Source organism: Grammomys surdaster, unplaced genomic scaffold (assembly GCF_004785775.1).
Source record: "Grammomys surdaster isolate TR1022 unplaced genomic scaffold, NIH_TR_1.0 125849, whole genome shotgun sequence".
NCBI classification, from domain to species: Eukaryota; Metazoa; Chordata; class Mammalia; order Rodentia; family Muridae; genus Grammomys; species Grammomys surdaster.
The window spans coordinates 318,520-338,921 of record NW_021620675.1 but is presented as its reverse complement, the minus strand read 5'-3'; the positions used below and the strand labels follow the sequence as shown (position 1 = coordinate 338,921).

At 44.2% G+C, this 20,402-nt stretch overlaps 1 protein-coding gene and 1 non-coding gene across 4 annotated transcripts in view; one reads left to right on the top strand and one right to left on the bottom strand.

Moving 5' to 3' along the window:
- The window catches only part of Bcl9 (BCL9 transcription coactivator), an 85,084-nt gene extending 65,706 nt beyond the window's left edge, over positions 1-19,378 (bottom strand). For all 3 annotated transcript variants that reach the window (XM_028789761.1, XM_028789762.1, XM_028789763.1), the window contains exon 1: positions 19,084-19,378. The gene's annotated coding sequence lies outside the window, so the exon portion shown is untranslated. The remainder of the gene's footprint in view (positions 1-19,083) is intronic.
- On the top strand, positions 616-701 carry LOC114640777. The gene has a single exon (XR_003714199.1). It is a non-coding gene; the product is annotated as a small nucleolar RNA SNORD71 (small nucleolar RNA).
- Positions 19,379-20,402: the final 1,024 nt, after the last annotated feature.

Sequence of the window (20,402 nt, the reverse complement as noted above, 5' to 3'; positions counted from 1 at the left end):
CTGCCCCTGCCCCTGCCCCTGCCCCTGCCCCTGCCCCTGCCCCTGCCTCTGCCTCCCAATCGCTAGGATTAAAGGCATGCACCACCATGGCTAGCCTAATTCCTGGTTTTACAGACCCAACTATTGTTCTACAGCCCAAGAATCCCTAGAATAATCTTTTTCAATAACTATTTTACAATTTTTGTATCTCTGAGATATCAACAGGAAGGTGAGTGTTGGCTTCTGTTTTTAGAGATGAATGGTTTTTAGAGATGAATGAGGTGTCTGCTCTCTTGCCTTCGATTCTCTGAGGGATGGTAGAAGACTGTGCCTCTCTACTGCAACACTGGAGTCAGAAGGACTCTACTACCATTTGGGAAAGAGCCATGGTCTTGAAAGAGCTAACTCAGGAGAACACACTCGGCACATGCAGACTTCAAGCCGGTTACAGTGGAGTGTGAGATGTAAAACACCTGTCGTTCTCTCAAACTGGCTGGAGAACTGTGCTGTGACATTGAATGACAGGCGAATCGGGTGATCTGGTCAATTAGTCCCTACAGGATTTCTTATTCCATCCCCAGCCTACCCTGCTCTGTTTGAACAGCAATGATGTGGTTAAAGCCAAGGATTTTTGAATAGGTCATTAGAGGATGAAAATCAGGAATGATCTTTTGCTAAGCATCTCATTACAAAGCCGACACTTAAACTGCTGACAGAACTTTAAAAATAATCTCATTTAAGAATACTATGAAATTGGGAGCTGGAGAGATAGCTCAGTAGTGAAAGCACTTGCTGCTCTCCCAGAGGGCCCAGGTTTGATTCCCAGTACTGCACGGTGACTAACAAACTGTCTGTAATTCCATTTCCGGGGAATCTCACATGCTTTTCTGACTTCCATGAGGGCCAGGCTCACGAGCGCGCTCACACACACACACACCACACACACACACACACACACACAGAGGCAAAACACTCATACACACAAAATAAAATTAAATAAAAATTAACTAAAAAAATTTTTTTTTAAAGAATGCTACAAAATTGGAAGCATGGCTATCAAAAGTAAGCAAGCAAACCCACAACAAACGACTCTCAAAATGTCAAATGTGGGGCTCAGCGGTTAAGAGAGGATACTTCTCTTACAGAGGGCCTAGCTTGATTCCAAGAACCCACACAAGAGTTGCAATCAACTATAACTCCAGCCCCAGGAGACCAGAACCCTCTGGCCTCCTCAGGTGCCTACACTCAATGTGTCCATGTGCACAAATGCACATGGGCACACTCTCAGTGCGCATACACACACACACACACACACATACACACACACACACACACAATTGAAAATAAATAGAATGTCAATCCTCACAAAATTAATTTCAAAATTGAGAGGAGCAGAAACAATTTAAATCTAAATATATAAATTACTAAAGTCCAAATTGCCTACACAGTGGCATGTGGACAGAGTGGAAAAGAGATACAGCCAGAGACAGAGAAGCTCACCCACCCAGGGGAGCAGGCACTTACACATTCAGATGAGATGCTAGAAAAAGCAAGCATTGCATTCTCCCAGGGAATTGCACCAAGAGAAGAGTGTACTCAAGGTTAGTGAGGTGACAACGCTCACTCCAAAGGCGCACAGACATCAGTAGTGATGCCTTTTTTTTTAAACAAAACAAAACAAAACAAAACAAAACAAAACAAAACAAAACAAAACAAGGGGTATGGAGAGCAGTAAGCGCATTTGTACAATGGCTGTCGAGAAAGCAGTCTTTATACCACAGCCTTTGAGGAACTTAGAGATCGCCACCCAGAGAGAGGGAGTCCTAAGAGGACCTCACACCCATTCCCAAGCATGGGAAGAGCCAGGTATTGTTAATATGGATGAAACTGACTGTGTCTCACAAACAGAGCCAGGACCCCAGACAGATGAAAATAAAGCTGCCAAAGGGGCACCGACCAAGTTGCCCGAGCAGCCTGTCCCCGCTTGGTCCTCTCAGATTCTGTAGGAATCTCTGGGGAGGGGGAGTGTTAATACCAAGAGTTCAGGTTCTAATCAGGAGAACAGACCCCAGGAACTCAAAATTCCCTTCCCTCCCTAGACAGCCCTGGCAGGCTCAGGTGTCCTTCAGCCATCCTCAGAGGAAAGGTGTTTGGGAGCCAGATCCAAAATGAAATAATGCTCCTGGCAGAGTACTAGGGGGTTGTTGTTGTTCCTGCTGCTGCATCTCTGAGATCTGGGGAAATACTGGCTCAGTCTGTGGCATGGGGCTGTGAGAAAGAACTGGACTTGGAGACAGATTTTGTCCCAGCCCGATTCTGACATCTGCTCTGATGTTTGATTTGAAGTGAATTATTTGACCTCCCTGAGCCTCACTTTCTTCATCCACACATATCACTGACTAGCAGTTATTGGGGGCATTAATTGGAATACCATACTTTGTTGATTTCAACATGCATGCCTTTTACATTTTAGTGGCTCTAAAAGTGGTTCAAACATTCTGATGTTGACAGTAGGTACAACATACATGTAATTTTAATTGGTAGTGGGGATTTCTTCTTTCACAATAGCATATTCAATAGATCTTGTTAGGAAAAAAAAACCTCAGTGGTGGGGTGGATGATGGGGCACACCTCTAATCTCTGCACTGGTGAGGCAGAGTAGAGCTCTGTGAGTTCAAGGCCCGCCTAGTTTGCATAGTCAGTTCTAGGACAGCCAGTGTTACATAGTGAAACCATGTCTCAAAGAAAAAAAGAAAATCAATGGCAATTTACATTAAAAAAAAAAAGATTAAGCATACAGACTGGACCCAAGGACTACTCCAGACAATGCTAGTCTCACTTCTGTTTTTCCAGAGAATCATCTCACAGCCTCTTGAAGGAAGGACAGGTCCTCCAGAGCTAATCATTGAAACTGACCTGCAGATCTGCAATATGAAAGACTGATGAGAAAGATCACACCCACCCAATCCTCCAAACATTTCTATTCTGCACACATGAGCACATGCTGGTACATGTAACATGTGTAGGCTTTCCCATCTCGCTTCTCCTGTGGTCACGTAAACATTCTTTAATGTTCCAACTGTGCTCACTCAGTATATTTTGGTTCAAATTGAAACTCATTTGTTGACTAGAAGCCTAAATGTGTTATCTGGTTTTATTTTGGGAAACAGGCTCTGCCTGCCATCACCAACACTTATCCTCTCCCCCACCCCATCTTCCCAACCAATCACCCACCACAGAATGTCTTTGTCAAGTTTAATATCCTTCAGGTCTGACTTCTCTCTCCTGTGCTCTTACGATGCTTCACTTTGCCACAGAAGCATATAATAAACTGGATGCTGCACAGAGGCATCGGTAGGGGAGAGTTTTTTCTTGACCTGACTTGGCCCTGAACGTAATCATCACAGAGACTTTTTGTAGTCAGTCACTGTGTTGTAAGTACAGATTTTTCCCCATGTAAGAACATATCTAATCCCTTATAAAATGTTATCAAGCGTTGCCTTGCAGTTATTTTACGTTGGTGAGTTACCTAGGTTAATTACATATTACACGGAATCCACTCCTTAATATCTGATTTACATTATTTAACTATCGAAAAGTATACATGAGCTAACCTTGCAGCAACATTTGAAATTCATTCGCCAGCTCTTTCTATGCAGTGGCTTGAGGCTTGGTGTATTCCCACCAGAGGATATATAGTGGCCAATTTGAGTTTTGGTTTAGCCTGTTAGCTGGCTGGTTAGTCAGTGTTCATTAATGGCTCAATATATACCTATCACTATGCTGGGTTCCGGGAATTACTACAGAGATGAAAGTTAGACCTTCAGGGAATTCAGCTTTCAGGGCAGAAGTATGCAACAGAAGCCATGATGAGCTGAGGCACCCTCCAGTGAAGGCATATAACTGACTCATCGGTGGCCTCCATTCCCTATTTCAACGTACACATTGAAGGTCCATGGTGTGCTGAGACACTTCTTCAAGCAAAAGGTTACCCTGGGACATCGTCCTCTGCAGGAGTTTTCTGTTCACCAAGAGTTTATGTTTGCAGACTATCTGCACTGGTTCTTTGCATTATTATAACAACATGATTTAACGAAATGTATTTGAAATAATGAAATATAGGTGCAAAAAAGAAACCATGTCTACAACTCTAAGTATAAGACAGGCTTTTAAGGTGGGTTGCTAAAAGCCTGGCATGGAAAGTCAATGGTTAAGAGAGCGGATTTGCATATGCAGAGGATTAGAAATCAGTTTCCAGTACCCCATTTACATGAGTCACAACCACCTGAGACTCCAGCTCTGGAGGATCTGATGCCTCTGGCCTCCTGGGACTTGTGTACTCATGTGCACTCATGGGCACACACCATCCCCTGCCAACACACATACACAATTAAAAATAAACAATGTACTGTCAGTAGTGTGGGAGAGCCAGCTGTAAAACTTCACTGCATCTGGAAAAACTCGATTGCTTCTCCGGTCTCTTTCAGATATTACTCCACTTTGAAGACAGCAAGCAAAAAAGATTGGGAAAACTTCAATGGTTGGGGTTTACACAGAATTAAGAATCAGGGTTCTCAACAGGTACATATCTTTTAATTCCAGCACTTGGGTTGTGGATTTATCTGAGTTCCAGGTCAGCCTGGTCTACAGAGTGAAGTCTAGAACAGCCGGGGCTACACAGAGAAACCCTGTCTTGAAAAACCAAAATAAAACAAAAACAAAACAGACAAAAGAATCAGGGTTCTCATGGGAAGTCCTGAACCCTAAGGACAAAGCTTTGGCTCACAACAAAACCCCAAGGGGAGTTTTAAGCTAAAATAAAGGCTTAAGGAATGATTTCATTGTTTTGTATGACTGCTGTTCTAACTAACTTGCTTAACTAAAACCACTGACTATTATTTGAATTGGGTTTGAATTATTCGAGTTGACTATTATTGAATTGGGTTTAGGGCCTTCTGGACTCAGTAACTTAATATGTTAAGGACTACAGTCTGGGGGATGCCTAGGCAAACATGTTGCCCTTTTAGGGGAGAAGGCTCAGGGTTTGAGGGAAGGGTGAGTTCTGCACTGGGTGCTCAGGAATGACACAGGAGCCTCCAGGAGACTAAGGAAAGGACAGTTACTTTTCACTGGGTGAATCAGAGACACATAATGAACGGAGAGGCCAGCAGCCTTGGTGTCATCTCTGATCTGTAATGGCCATGGTTCTAAAGCCAGTCCCCTATGCCTCAGGGTCTGAATTTGAAAGGGGAGGAGAGGAGGGGTTCCCACCTTGGTGGGCTCTTGGGAAGATTACATGAGGGGACCTCAAAATAAAATGAAAACATATGCAAAATTCCTTCCAGGCTCCCCAAGAGCCAGGGCTGTGGAGGATACTTCTGAGGATAATAGCATCTTCTCACAACCTTCTAAAATTGCCTTCCAAGAGCGTAAGGACTGGGATGCTGAGTGGAGGGACCACAGAGTGTGTAAGACCTGGGAGCTAGGAGCCATGCCAACCTGCTCATTGAGTTGTTCCAGGAACCCTAGGCATGGGGACAGAAGTTAAGTATAACACTCCAGGTTATGCAGATGACGGACAGAGAGCAGGAACTGGAAATCAGGCTTCCTGGCGGCATACTGCACAGTAGCCTGCTACCTCAGGCCGCCTTTCCCATGGCTGTCCACTTCACAAACCCTGCGCCGTTGGGCTTCCCATTTTTACTCATTTGTTAAGACTGTGCCAGGGCAGGATGCTACCGCTAATGGCTAAAATGAAGGTAGGAGATAATCGGGGATTTCAATTATCCTGCCTATCTCTGACCTCCATTACCAAGGATAATCAGACGCCAGCTCTAGCAATTTTCTGAAACTTTCATTAATTTTAAATAAATTTATACAATGTCATCCACCCCCACCCGCCTCTTTACCCAAATTAAAGCGTCCTCGTCTTTCCAGTGCCTCTTTACAGGCGAGTCCCTTGCACGCCTTTGAGAGTGTCTGTTGTTTTTCTCTGGATCCTTTATAATTCTGCTTTGTTTTCTTTGAAATGAAAGGATCCAGTGCTGAATTCTGATTTTTAAGGTGAAGTCATAACATCAATGTATATCATTAAAATGTTTTATTGTAATTACAGAAATAGTCAATGCCAAATTATGTGCACTATATTATTTTCTGCATTCTTCTTTATTCCATTCTCAAAGTTAATACAGCCTATTATATCTCATTCATTCTTCTGACTGCTGCCGCACGGCGAGCAGATGTCTCCATTGAGCAATCCACAATGAATCTGAGATCTTTTTCCTGAGCACTTACAAGTAGAGTAATTCAGAGCCCATCAGCGAGTATGAGCCGCTGCAATTGTTCCTTCCAGTGTACATTAGCTTGCACTTGTCTACATAAAATTTCAAAGAATCATAGATATTAAAGATGGAAGGGGCCAGTTAGTTTATCGAGCCTTCCAACTCTGCCTGCAAAGGCAAGCAAAGGAAGTAATTTTATCACTTCATATTGCTCTGTTGATGCTTATTAATAATTACAATAATGGTAACAGCGTGTGATCTCTTTCATCCTAAAGTCATTGACATTTTTTGTTTGTTGTTCATCTACTTGTAACTAGAGGTCTCACTCTGTAGCCCAAGATGGCTTGGTACTTGTTATGTAGCCCAGGTTGGCTTCAAATTCTCAGCAATTCCCCTGCCTCAGCCTCCAAGTGTTGGTAATACAGGAGCTACCATGACTGGCTTAAAATACTTTCTCCCCCTAAAGAGAAATGAAGCACAGACATCCAGATTATCGTGCCCAAATCCAAGCCAACTAAGGCAAGAATTCAATTTGGTTGAGCTCAATAAGCAATTCTGAATAGCACTTGCTCGTCATGGCTACCTTTTTGTGGCTTTGTGGTCCGTGGGATGCATGGACTCTAAAAGCTTGCTGTGTTTTCTACTCTGCAGTAAGCACCCTAAACAAAAGCAACTTGGAGAAGAAAGGGTTCCTTCGGCTTCCACCTCCCAGGTCACAATCCATCACCGAGTGAAGTCAGGGAAGGAACCTGGAGGCAGGACCTGAAGCAGAGGCCGTGAAGGAGCACTGCCTAATGGCTTGCTCCTCATGGCTTGAGCAGTGTGCTTTCTTCTACAACCCAGGACAACCTGACCAGAAGTTGCTCAGCCTGGAATGTCTTCCCATATCAATCATTATCAAGAAAATACCCAACAGATTTGCCTACAGACAATTTAGTGGGGGTGTATTCTCAGTTGAGGGTCTTTCTTCTTGGAGCTGTGCCAAGCTGACAGTAAATTAACCAGCACATCAGCTCCCTTCTGCACTATCTGTAAATGATCTGTGGTAATAAATACATGATGCTGGTGTGGCCACTAGAAAGATATTGGAAGAGAACACGGGCACACTGGCACTGGAGCTCCTCTAAGGATGGAGGAAAACAGCATTTGAGTTGGGTCTTTGGAAGATGGAAAGAGAATAATGCTCATCAACAAAAGTATGGGGTGAGGAGAGTTGAACCGAGGACCCACCAACCCATTCAAGAGCTCTTACTTGGGTTTCTGTTTTACAGTGCAGAACTGAATATGCCAGTGAACTGAAACCAAATGCAGCAGATGTCTATGTGGTGGTTTCTTTGAGCTAAATTGGGATGGAGCAACTCAAGTTAATCAACAACCAGAACTCAGACCAACAATCACAAGTATGTTTATGGAGACAACACAGGATATCACAAATTGGTGTGGCCTTTAAAAAAAAAAAATCCAGAAAACCTGGTTCTAAATGTAATGAAAACTGGGACTATCTAATTACAAACTAAAATCTCTAATCAAAGAACAGATAAATGGGGGCTTGGAGAGGTGGCTCAGTGGTTAGGAGCACTTGTTCTTGAAGAAGAACCCAGGTTGATTCCCACCACTCACATGGCAGTCAGTTCCATCTATATCTCCAGTTTCAGAGAATCCAAAGCTCTCTTGTGACCCCTGAGGGCACCAGGTGGACACATGGCACACAGACATACATGCAAGCAAAGCACTCATAAGTAAATAAACCTTAAAGAGAAGAAAAGCAGGAGAGGCGGGGGAGAGGGGACGGGGGAGGAAGTGGAAGAAGAGGAGGAAGAAGAGGAGAATGAGGAAGAAGGGGGGAGGAAGAGGAGGAAGAGGGGGAAGAAGAGGAAGAGGAGGAAGAAGAGGAAGAAGAGGAGGAAGAGACAAATGGCCTGTCTGGATTTCCCTAGGACTTCCTTAGTGTTTCTGAGAACAAGCAAATATACCATTTGGGCCCTGGGCAGCTGTCACACAGCTTTGGAGGCCCAACCTTGAAAGCACAGACTGGACAATTCCATTTTCTGACTCCATTACTAGATATCTGCGTAAGTGCAGACCGGGGAAATACCAATACTGTCATGAGTATTAAGAGTAGATATTTCTCCATTTTCCCTCAGAGAACCTAATCTTTGAAAACACTGCATACATATTATGTGAGTGCTATATTTCCATATAAAGTTATCTATTTAATACTATCTTTAGAAAATCACTAGTGTGAAGAAAAAGGAAATTATAGAAGGCTTCTGGTACTTCTAAAGTTGTCCCTAAAGGACAATTGCAAATGTCATCTCCTGTATGAAGCCTTCCCCGGTTCCTCTACCATGCTCATCACTGCCAAATTAATCTTTCTCTCCCTTGGCTGCTGCAGTTCTGTGGTCCGTTGCTATATGGTTTATAATTAGTTGTGTGATTATCTGTCTCCCTCCACCAGGATGAACGCACCTTATGGGTAGGGGTTCAAGCCTCACTCATCTTTAACTCCTCACCAAATCACACTCACTTTTGATTGCCTGATACGATAGATATCCTTCACATGCTTGTTATATCATTTCTTCGGATCTCAGAGACCTTATTTTGATGTATTTAAGCTATTTTTAAAAATTGTCTGTACCCGTTCCAAAAGTCGCCCTTGCCTATTGCATCACAGGACTTGGACTCAAGTGCCCATTCCAGCTGCGTGTCTACCACAGCCCCGCATTCAACCTGCACACCTCTCTGAAAGTGACCTGAACTAGCACCTTTAATAAGACCTGAACCTTGACTCAGTTAGATGGAACTCTGGCAACTTCTGGAGCCAGACTGCCTGGATTTAAAAGACACAGGCTGCAGCTGTGACTATCATTTACTAGTTGTGGGACCTTGGGCAAATTACATTCTCAGGATCTCAGCGTCCTTAACTATGAGATGGAAATATTAATAACAGCAGTGTATGAAAAAGCTTAGCTTAGCTCATTTGGCTCATGACAAATAATTATATACCCTTTCCTTCTTGGGGCTTATGTTGTTGTTATGGGAATGGGTGGGGTGCTGGGGGTCAAACTTTGGGCTTTGTCTATGCTAGACAAATGTTCTATCCCTAGGCTACACCCCCAGCAACATTGTTATTGTTTTCTCATTCATAAAGTAGAAACACAAGTCTCTCAGGGCCACTCCAAGGAGTCAATGATGTAACAAGTGAAATTTTCCTCAGCATATTATCTCATCAACATTTCCTTCCTTTCCGTGTATTAGAGTAATTGCTACAATCAAGCGAGGACTTATTAATGCCAGATAATATATTACTCACTTTAAAGATATGGTCCCGTCTAATTTAATTTATATTACAAGGTATTGAAATAATTAGTATGGTCCATATTTGACAGGGGAGTAAAGTGAGTTGGAGAGAGAACAGTCCACGGTCTTATCACCGGTTCAGTTCAGGTTGTTCAGAACGTCAGATAAAAAGGATGAAGAATAGACTCGGGAAGCCTAGGGGAAAACACAGAAGAACGTCCAGGCCCAAACTCCCTACGGAGTTTAATACTTCTCTTTGTCTCCCTGGTCTTCAATTCCAGGGTTCTGCTTGCTTTGTAAGCTAGCCTCTGGGATCTGTGTCAGCATATGTTTGTGCTCACCATTCACTTACTCTTGTTGTCTAACAAGCATACAACATGATATGTAAGGCTAGCTCTAACTCTCTTCCATCTCCCTGTTTCTTCCTTGGTTATGAATTTGCTATTCGTCCCATGGCTTTCTTATCACAGTTATACTAATTGTCACCGATGAAATATTTTAATTTTTAATAACCTGGTTATTCTTGACTTATACTCTCATAATGGGCTTATATTAGATATGTCAAGCGTGCTGTTGCCAGCTACATGGAAAGGAAGGGAGCCCTTCCATAGTTTCTACCAAAAGGCCTCTCTGCTTACACCAAACAGAAACAGCTGTGCTCCTCCCTCCTCTATATACTATGGGAGAACTTGGAACTCGAACAACTACAACCACAGTCAACCAAGAATTACAGGTGTGACAAAGAAAAGATAAAAGGGATTAACTGGATTCTCAGGAATGTGCACTAAGAAGAAAGGACTCTGAGAGGATAAAGCAGTCATCAGGAAAAGTACAACCGAAAGACTATGAACCAAGAAGCCACAGAGCCAGCAAGGCAGAAGCTGGGCATGGGAGTGCAGACAAGTCTAAGAAGCAACAGTTAGGCATCAGCAAAAAGAAGCTATGAAATTAAAAGGTGCTCCCGTAATAAAGCAAAAAGCCTATGGTCACAGGGAACCAAAGGTGACAAAGAAGCAGCAGGGAGATGCTGAGATTGGCAGGTGGCTGTCTTTGAAGCTGGCACAGTCCTGGAGAGGTGTCCAGTTGTGACTTCCACTTGGCTGTGGGCATCCTCACCAGGAATGCCCCTTTGCTTGAGGAAACTTGAGTGACCCAGTTCTTTGCAACTAAAAGCCCTTGGCCCTTGTCTGGAGGTTTCTGCACTTATACCTATGTTTCGAAAATTAAAGCATATGATTGCTTTTCTATTTCTGATAGTCCAGATGTCTGGAGGCAAAGCAGTTGCCTTGCTGTTGTCTGACTGTGTAGACTTTCTCAGGAAACATCTCTTTAGTTATTGCCTAAATATCAGTAAATGACTCTACAAAGGGTTAGGAAAGGGTACCATCACACTGAGTGTTAGTGTTTTTTGTTTTTTGGTTTTTTTTTACATAAAAAATAAACTCTTGGGGCTGGAGAGATGGCTCAGCAGTTAAGAGCACTGGCAGCTCTTCCAAAGGTCCTGAGTTCAGTTCCCAGCAACCACATGGTAACTCACAATTATCTACAATAGGGTCTGATGCCCTCTTCTGGCATGGAGGTGTCCATGCAGATAAAGCGTTCATATGCAAAAGGTAAATAAACGAAAAATCCTCTTAGCAGGAGTTGCAAAGCTCAACAATGAGAAACTAGAGCGACAGTCATAAGACAAGGATAGATTGGGGTATCCCAGAACTTCAGGGTGAATGAGTAATTCATTCTCTTGTGACATTCTTCTGTAAAAGAATGAATACCGCATAAGACATTTCCTTCTTTGATGAGATATATACAAGATTGATGATTTCATATCTTTTCCATTATCTTTTCTATTTGTTTAAACATTAATTTATTTTCTTCTTCTAGTTTTTGAGACAGAGTCTCTCTAGGCAGCCCTTGAACTCACAGAGATTCACCAGTTCAGCCTCTCTGGTGCAGAGATTAAACGTATGTGACACGATACATGGCTGGTTATGTTATTTGTAAACAGGGCTGGGGAGATGGCTCAGTGGTTTAGAGCACTGACTGCTCTTCCAGGAGTCCTAAGTTCAAGTCCCAGCAACCACATGGTGGTTCACAACCATCTGTAATGAGTTCTGGTGCCCTCCTCTGGCTTGCAGATAAACATGCAAAGAGAGCTCTCATATACATTAAATAAATAAATAAATAAATAAATAAATAAATAAGTCTTTTTTTAAAAAGTTATTTGGAAAGTATGTTTTTCCCCCTTCGTGTGTCTGTGATGCATGTGTATGCACCCCTGTGTGTTAGGGTGCACTTGCCTGTGTGTATGCATGTGGAGGCTAGAGGTGGCTGTCAAGTGTCTTCCTTTACTACTCTCCACCTCTTCTTTTTCTTGAGTTAGGGTCTCTCATAGAACCTGGAAAAAAAAAATCCCTGGATTTTGGATTTTGCTGAATCAGCGAACCTAGGAGAGCTGCCTGTCTCCACATGCCCCACCCCTCCCCTCCACACCCCAGTCCAGTGCTGGAGTTACAGACACATGTTACAAGGTCTGGGTTTTTATATGGGTGCTGGGGATTTGAACTTGGGTCTTCAGCTTCTTGTGCTTACAAGGCAAGCACTTTACCCACTGATCTGTCTCCCCAGTGTCATAAGAAGCTATTTCTAATGAAAATTGTTTATTCAACAACATTGATTGCTCCCTTTTCTGTTTCACCCTGCCCTGGGCATTAAGGTACAAAGTTTAAAACTTATGTCGACCCTTGAGGATACAACAGACTAAAGGAGGAGGCAGATGAATCCAGTGCAGGATGGCCTAAGTACATGCCCACCCTAGGTGGTCCAGAAGGGGGTCTAGGGAACTAGTTTGGAAAAGACAAAGCAGAAGACAGTGTAGGCAGAGAGATCCTGGCCCCTGAAATGCGAGTTCAAGTCCTGATTTTTTAGACTATGCTGCCTTGGATACTTGAGTGCTTATGTACTTCAGTCCAGTAAACCACCAAACAGCCATGACGAGAGCAAGCAAGCTCTTGACCATTCACTCAACCTGTCCCTTGTCCACAGATCCCCTGTAACAGTTCTCCCCTAGCTGCACCAGCCAACGCCTACAACAAAGGCAAGCATACCTAGATAACAAGGTAGCAGCCTCGGGGGCCAAAAGCTTTCCTTCTTAGCTGGTGGGGGCATTGCTCCTTCCAAAGGCCATTCATGGCTGTTGGGGTTCTTTTTTTTTTATTTTTTCAGGAAAAAGAAAAGAGTCCTTATGTTTTTTTGTTTGTTTTTGTTTGTTTGTTTGTTTGTTTTGTGGAATTATAAAAGCTCTCCAAAGCTTTAGACGTCAAGGTATTTTTTTTTTTTTTTTTGGTTTTTCGAGACAGGGTTTCTCTGTGTAGCCCTGGCTGTCCTGGAACTCACTCTGTAGACCAGGCTGGCCTCGAACTCAGAAATCCGCCTGCCTCTGCCTCCCAAGTGCTGGGATTAAAGGCGTGCGCCACCACTGCCCGGCAACGTCAAGGTATTTTTAATTATCAAGTGAGTGACGTTAAAACCCTTGGTAACTGCTTGGATGATGGGAAATGGGCTGAGCAGTGTGATGCATAGAGCACTTTTTGTTTATTACCCTGTTAGCATCCATCAGCAACTAAATATTCTACACATGTCTACAGAGTACAATCATACTGCTGATAAATCCATTCCACTTCTCTACCTCTGAAGTCACTAATATATTTCTATTACTATGTGCATTTTAGGATGATTATGAAATAAACAAGAGATCTACTGTTAGGAATTTTTAACAACTCAGAATAAAAGAATAAGTAAAACATAATTATACACACTCCTCAAATCCCCTTTCTGAGTTAGAAAGTAATTATATCTTATACACCATATATTTTTTCAGATAAAAAAATTGAGACCAATAAAAACAGTTCCTGGTTTACTAACTGTCAACACAGGCTTGAAATGGGCTGCCCTGACACGGGCAAGATGATATTCCTAAAACATGGTAGAAGAATTTATCCTGGGGTTCTAAAAATTGCATTAAGAGCTATCATGGGGACTGGAGAGATGGCTCAGTTGTTAAGAGCACTGACTGTTCTTCCAGAGGTTCTGAGTTCAATTCCCAGCAACCACATGGTGGCTCACAACCAGCTAGTGTACTCGTATAAATAAAATAAAATTAAAAATAAATAAATACATTTTTTTTTAAAAAAAAAGAGCTATCATGTAAAAAATTTTAAACATTATCTTCCAAAGGTTTGTCCAACTCTAAATGGATAGTTCTTGAGATGATTCATGGAGGGGACATAGTGAATGAAAGGAACATTTATTCTCTAGCCTCTCTGTCTGGATCTCAGTCATCATTCAGTCTGTTACTCACACCCTAAGCTAGGCATATAGACACACACACAATCTGCAAGTAACTTAGCAGAAGGTTCTTCTTCCACAAGAACATTCGTGAGTTACATAGGATAAAGACTGTCGCTAGGCCTGCCATCCCCCAAAGCAGAGTGGGTAGGAGATTCATGGCATGGATGGTCAGCACTACAGTTTCTTAAACAGGTCCTTTGCACCCTCAAAACAACACATGACCATAATACAAAAAGGAACAGCGCGGTTGCCATGAGAGAGCACGTGAGAACAGTGAAGCTGAGAGATGCACCCAGTGCCCATCCATTTTAAATTCATACTTATTATACAGGAAGACGTGCATTCAAAACAGCTTATTCTTTTGAAAATGGTTCTTTAGTCGCTTGCACATGTGCCTGCATGCTGACTGGCAAATTCTCTTGCAATCCATAAATTAAAATTCCACTCTTTCCTAATGTGCTTTCACTTCAAAATGTCAATATAGTTTGTATGGATGCATATGCGTATACATTTATTCTATATATCCACAAAGCCCACTGTATTTATTTGGCAAGCACAGCTCTTGAATCAGGCCTCATGTAGATGGCTAGACGCATTAGCCTGTTCACAGGATCAGAAAAACAACTGACTAGCAAAGCTGAAGGGAACCATAAAGATGACTTAGTCCAAATCCTTCAATCCAACAAGGATCCAGAGTGGGAGAACAAGGATTCTGTCAAGCCCAAGCCGAATGCTGGTATAATGCCCTTTATAGAAAACATGTCACTATTAAGTCATATCTAGGAATCCCTTTCTCTGATTAACTAATTAAAACTATTGTCAAAAATCCTTAGAATTTTGGTTTTTGTTTAAAAAATAAAATAAAATAAAATAAAATAAAATAAAATAAAATAAAATAAAATAAAATAAAAGGCAGGGGGTGGGATGTCCAAACTAAGGCTTTTTCTGTCTTGTCATCACAGAGCCTTCAATCCAAATTGTGTGACCCTCACTTCCGTCTCCCATCTCCTCAGGAGATGCTCTAACACAGTGGTTCTCAGCCTTCCTAATGCTGTAACCCTTTTATACAGTTCCCCATGCTGTAGTGACCCCAACAATAAGCTTACTTTTTTGCTATTTTATAATTGTAACTTTGCTAGTCTATGAATTGCAGTGTAAACATCTGCATTTTCAGATGGTCTTTGAAGACCCCTGTGAAACTGTCATTTGACCGCCCCCCTTCAAGGGGGTCACGACCCAAACCGCTGGCCTAACAGAACCATTTAATTGGTTAGCCATCTCACCCGGGTGGGGGAGGGGGGCTGGATGACTCATGGAACCTTACTTAAATATAAACTGAGGTTAACAATAGCACCTACTCCCGAGAGCCACTAAGCCAGAGGACTAAGGCATCGGTCCTAATTCACATTGAAATGCCAAAACTTAAAAGAAATGAAGTTTCCACTTTATGTCTTATATTTATGTCTCTTGTGGGGAGAGAACCCACTAATTTCCTTCTGTAAAACTCCATGCAAAAACATCGTTTGTGACTAATGAGTTTAGGGAGTGCCTTGCACCGGTGTTGGTTTTGCCTGTAGTGGGACTGGAAGCACTTATACAAGTGTCTGTACACAGAACACTTTAAAATGTCCTAACAGCCTTCCTTTTTACATCTCTTGGACCTAAGGTTGACCTGTATACCTGCTCTCTGGTTGCCCGTTAAATCTTCTTCTACTCAAATCCTCCTTTTACTCATTCTTCAACTCCCTTACTCTCTCTGGGTGACTCCAGCGCCAACTCAAGCTGCCTCCCCCACAGGTTCCGCTACACTCAGTGACACGTCTAGGGGACTGTGTCCGGAAGTGATCAAAGACATTGAATGCATCCTGCTGAGAGAGAAGGCCTGAGCCACAGGTTCCAAATGCAGACGTGACAAGCTCCTGATTTAGGTTGTTGCTACAACGTGGGCTTGGCACGTCACTGCGTAACAACTCCGGGTGTGTTGAAATGACTCTCGTTTTGCCCGTGATGTGACTTAACCACACAATATGTGTGGGTTCCGGAAACGTAGGCACCGAACCTGTGATTTATGTGTATGTGGGGGGCATGTCTGTCTTCTCTTTAAACCATTAAGTTAACCTTTAAAATGAAGATGAAACAGGTTGACAGCGCTGAAGACAACATTACCCTGAGCTCTAGAAAAAGACACCATGGAGATGTTAGGATGAGCTCTAAGTGACTCTTTAGAAGTGGCTGGCAGCATGGGTGTGTGTTCTCTCCAAGGCAGACTGTAAAGAGGAAGTAGGGGCTACTTCTGACATCACCAAACCAGTAAGAGTTTAAAAACCTGACCCCAAATGGGATTGGCTGAACTTGTTTTTGGTAAGATTTTGCCATATAGTTAGATAGCGGGCTCTGCTGGGAGGGGTGGGGAAGACCATTTTATTGCAATGTTGTCTTTGGAATTCCAAAACGACAATGATAATGGTGAAATTTCCTGCACCTAACTCTTTAGTATCAGCCCAGAAACCATGGGAGAAGTAAAGGGAACCTGGCTGACTACAGTCCTCCAACACCCGTTAGGGCTTACAAAGAGGCTACAGTGAATGCGAATTACCCAGATAATGACTGTTATATAGGCCAGCTCACAACAAGTGTGAAGTGAGGGTTAACAGATGTTATCCATCTCTGGTGTACAGGGTGTACAGGGTGCAGGGGTCCTGGTGGGAATTTTCTTCAGCCATTGGGATTCTTGGGTTCAGTGAGACTGGGAACAGGGGACCTCAATCACGTAGACAAAAATGACAGTTTGGAAGGCCAATAACTTCTACAGCTTTGTGCCGCATTGTGCTGCCTGCGTGCTGTTTAATATGCGTTATCAGTGTTGGAACTACTGGTTTGTGTGATTCTGTGGCTCGTGTGGATCATGCTAACAAGACCGGTCATCGTCCGAGGATGGGCTCCTTCAACGTTCCTCCATCCTCAAAAACCGTGCCTGCTGCAAATCAGCGGTGCAACCGATGCCTTCTGTGTCTGTGTCCTGTTGTGACGTGAACCTGGCACAGGGTGCCAGCTGAACCCAGTGCATTGAGTGGAACAGTGCCTACCCATAGGTATGTGAGAGCAAGCGGTGACGGGGTTAGAGTGACTGGTGTGACGACCTTCATGGGGCTCGGGACCCTGTGCTTCAGTCAGCTTCACCAAGCACTCCCATCTAAAAACATGACAAGTAACCTTTCGCCTCCCTTCCAGTTCTGAAATGTTAACATTTTAAAAAAGATATCTGGCCCCAGAAGCTTGCCAAAGACAAATCATAAGGAGCTAGCTCATCAGCCTTCACAGCAGATGACGATTAAGTCTGAAGATGTAAGACGTTAAAATAGAATAAAGAAGTTCTGGGACCTTCGTGCCAGATGGAGGCCCCTAATGCTCTCCTCCTCTCCCACGCCCAGCATCTAGGCTTCCAGGCCTCTGTGGGAAGAGCACAAATACTCTTAGCCAGGGATGGCTCTTTGCTTCCACCTTGGGCTATCATAGATCATCTGAAACATTTGAGTTAGGATAGAAGGGGTTGCAGCCACGCAGACTTCCACAGATTTCTTTTTTGAACAAACAGTAAGACAGAGTCCTGAGAACCTAAAGCCAGGCAAGCAACCCCCCCCCACACCCGGGGAATTTCAAGAGGGCTAGAACCATGTAAAGGCAGAAATAAATTCACAATTCAAAAACATAAGCAGACATTTTTTTCTCCCAAACAGCCATGTGAAAGACGGATATTAGATTCTGATTTCAGCCTCCCTTCCTCCCAGCTCTTGAGACGCCACTTTAAAAAAGCAAAAGGTTTTATCCACAAAACCGCCAGAGAATAAACAGCCGTCACAGTCTTACCCTTCTACACTGATATTTACTCTCTGATAAATGGCAATTGTAAATAAATCTCATTTAATCTCTAAAAGCCGCAATAAAAATCTTTAACCTCCAAGGTAGTTTACAAATGTGCACGCACACCCTGCCAGCACCAGAAAACACAAGGTCTTGAATAAAGGGCTTTAACAGGAGGCAGGTTTTCTCTTTGAGAATCTTATACTGACCTTTAAATACATATATATGTATGATGAAGGAGGAGAAAAGGAAAAACCCAACCCCTCCCACTCTATTCTCTCTACAAATCGGCCAATAAATCTAAGGAAAAGACACAGGAGAAAAGGACAGAAGCCAACAGGTGGAAAGGGGGTTTTTGTTTCATTAGAAATGGTCAGACACTTGATCTGTGCTCGCCGGTCTGTTTGTCTCCCGGTGTCTTTAATGATGGTTTTATCGTCATGACGGCGATAATCAGGAATAATGGTCACACTTCCACTTTGTGATTCCACAGCATTGCCAGCCAGAAGATTTTGGCACACAATTACATGGAGTGGGCTGCTCTGTTTGGCTTCACCCCTGGGAGGCGTGCAGCATCCCCAGTCAGCTCTCCCGCGTTCACAGATTGGGTAAACTGAGGCCCGGAGCACCCAACAACTCCTTTATAGTGTCTCAGAGCAGAGAATTCCCTGAAACTGGAAAAGTTTGTGGATGTCTCGGGGCAGTCCTCTCGCTCACCCTTCTGGCCCGCCATGCAGCTCTCTTCCTGCGAGTCTGGGCTGGGTGATCAGGACTGGGGTACCTCCCCTTCACTACGAGACACGCCAGGGCAGTGTGTGGGAGGTCCACACACACACCCAGACCCACAGGCATACTCGCACACACAAAGCGCCATGCAATCTCTGCAGTCACTGAGTACAGCTCCAGGCAGCCTCGCTCAGCCTGCGAATGCAGAGCGCGGAGCTCCCAAGGCCTCCTTGGGCTCCCGGCTGGGGCTTCTCTGAAACAGGGCTCTGCCCTTCTCTTCCTCTCTTCCAGGCTTCTCTCCCTCTCTCTTTTTTTCCCTCCCACCCTCCACCCTCCCATCCTCCTCCCACCCCTCTCCTTCCACCCCTTCTCCCCCCACCAACCCAGAGGCACAGATCGTGTTACTGGGGTTCCCTGGAAAGAGGGGCCATCCCCAGCCCTAAGCGTCTGGCAAAGACTTCAGGGGCACAGCAGCAGCTCCAATCGCAGGACCCAAGCGCTCCTCCTGAGCAGCGCAGGAATGAGAGCCCCACTTCCAAGCACAGGCGAGCAAGCTCGCCACAGGCGAAGGAATTGTTAGAGTGCTTACCTTTTTCCTGAGCAGAGATTCTGGAGAATCATTGCAGAAACTGGAGGGGAAGTGAACGAAGACAAAAAAGACCCTTTTCCAGCAATCCCTGGCCTCCTGGTATCAAGACACCAGGACAACATCAAAGCAACTTAGGGGGAACACTTTAGGGGCCTATTGTCTGCTCTGGTCTGATCTGTTTTTCTTCTGTCTCCCCCTCTTGCTGCGGTGACACTTGGTACGGCCCAGGCATTCATGCCAAGTAGCTTTCACACATGGAAGCTTGTCTCAAGCAATTGCTGACAAGCCACAAACAAGACATTCTCCCTCCCTTCTCCGCACCCCCCTCACTCCTCCCCCCTCCACCTTTCCTCCTTCCCCTCCTCCTTTCTTCTGAATGCAAACTAAAACTCTCCAGTGACAGGCAGGCTTGCAGGCTTGGCCTAGCTGCGCACGCAGACATACACACTCACACACACACACTCACACTCACACTCGCACGCACGCCAGCAGCTCGGTTAGTTGCTGCTGCACTGGTGGAGTTAAGAGACAGGAAAAGGCTCAGGCTGAGTTGGGGGCAGGGAGAGAAAGAGGCAGAGTAAGATTCGAAGGAGGGGTGCCCTCGCAAAATGGCAGTAGAGAGGTGAGCCCTTTGGAAGCCAGCAGTGGCCACACACGTGTGCACACATACAGACTCAGAGGCAAGCTGAGCTCAGAAGGAGTGGAATAAACGACCCAGAAGGGAAAAAGCCGAGGCCTGTGAGCTTGGAGTTGGGGGAGTGGGGAGATGCAGTGGGTGGACCCAGGGCTAATGTTTGTGTGGACCGGGTTAGGTTTTTTAATATATATATATATTTTTTTTCTTTTTTTCTTCTACTTCTTCCCCGTTGTTCCCTGAAGGATCTAGTCGTCTTTCACCATGTTACAGAGCATAGACCCAAGCCACTGATTAAAAAAAAAAGAAAGAAAGAAAGAAACGTGGAAATGTGGGAGTCAACCTAACTGTAGGTTCAACTTGTGCCCAGAATTTATTTTAAAGTGAAGCTTCCCCACCCCCAACCCCATCCTGTCCACAACCCAAATCTTAGAGAGCAGTAGCGAGGAGCGTGGTAAGTAGTGTAAACTCGGAGAGCTGTGAAGTGTGATGCTGAAGTTACTGATTGCCAGGCTGCTGGAATTTATGGAAGGTGGGCATGAGCTGGAGGGGGAGGGGGAGTCTGGGTGAGCTGTTTTCTAGGAATGAAGGGGAGTGAGGTAGGATAATGAACAGGGCTAGAAGCAAGAGGGACGTGATTGGTTTGGAGGGAGGAGGTGGGAAGTGGGAGGGGGAGAGAGGGGAG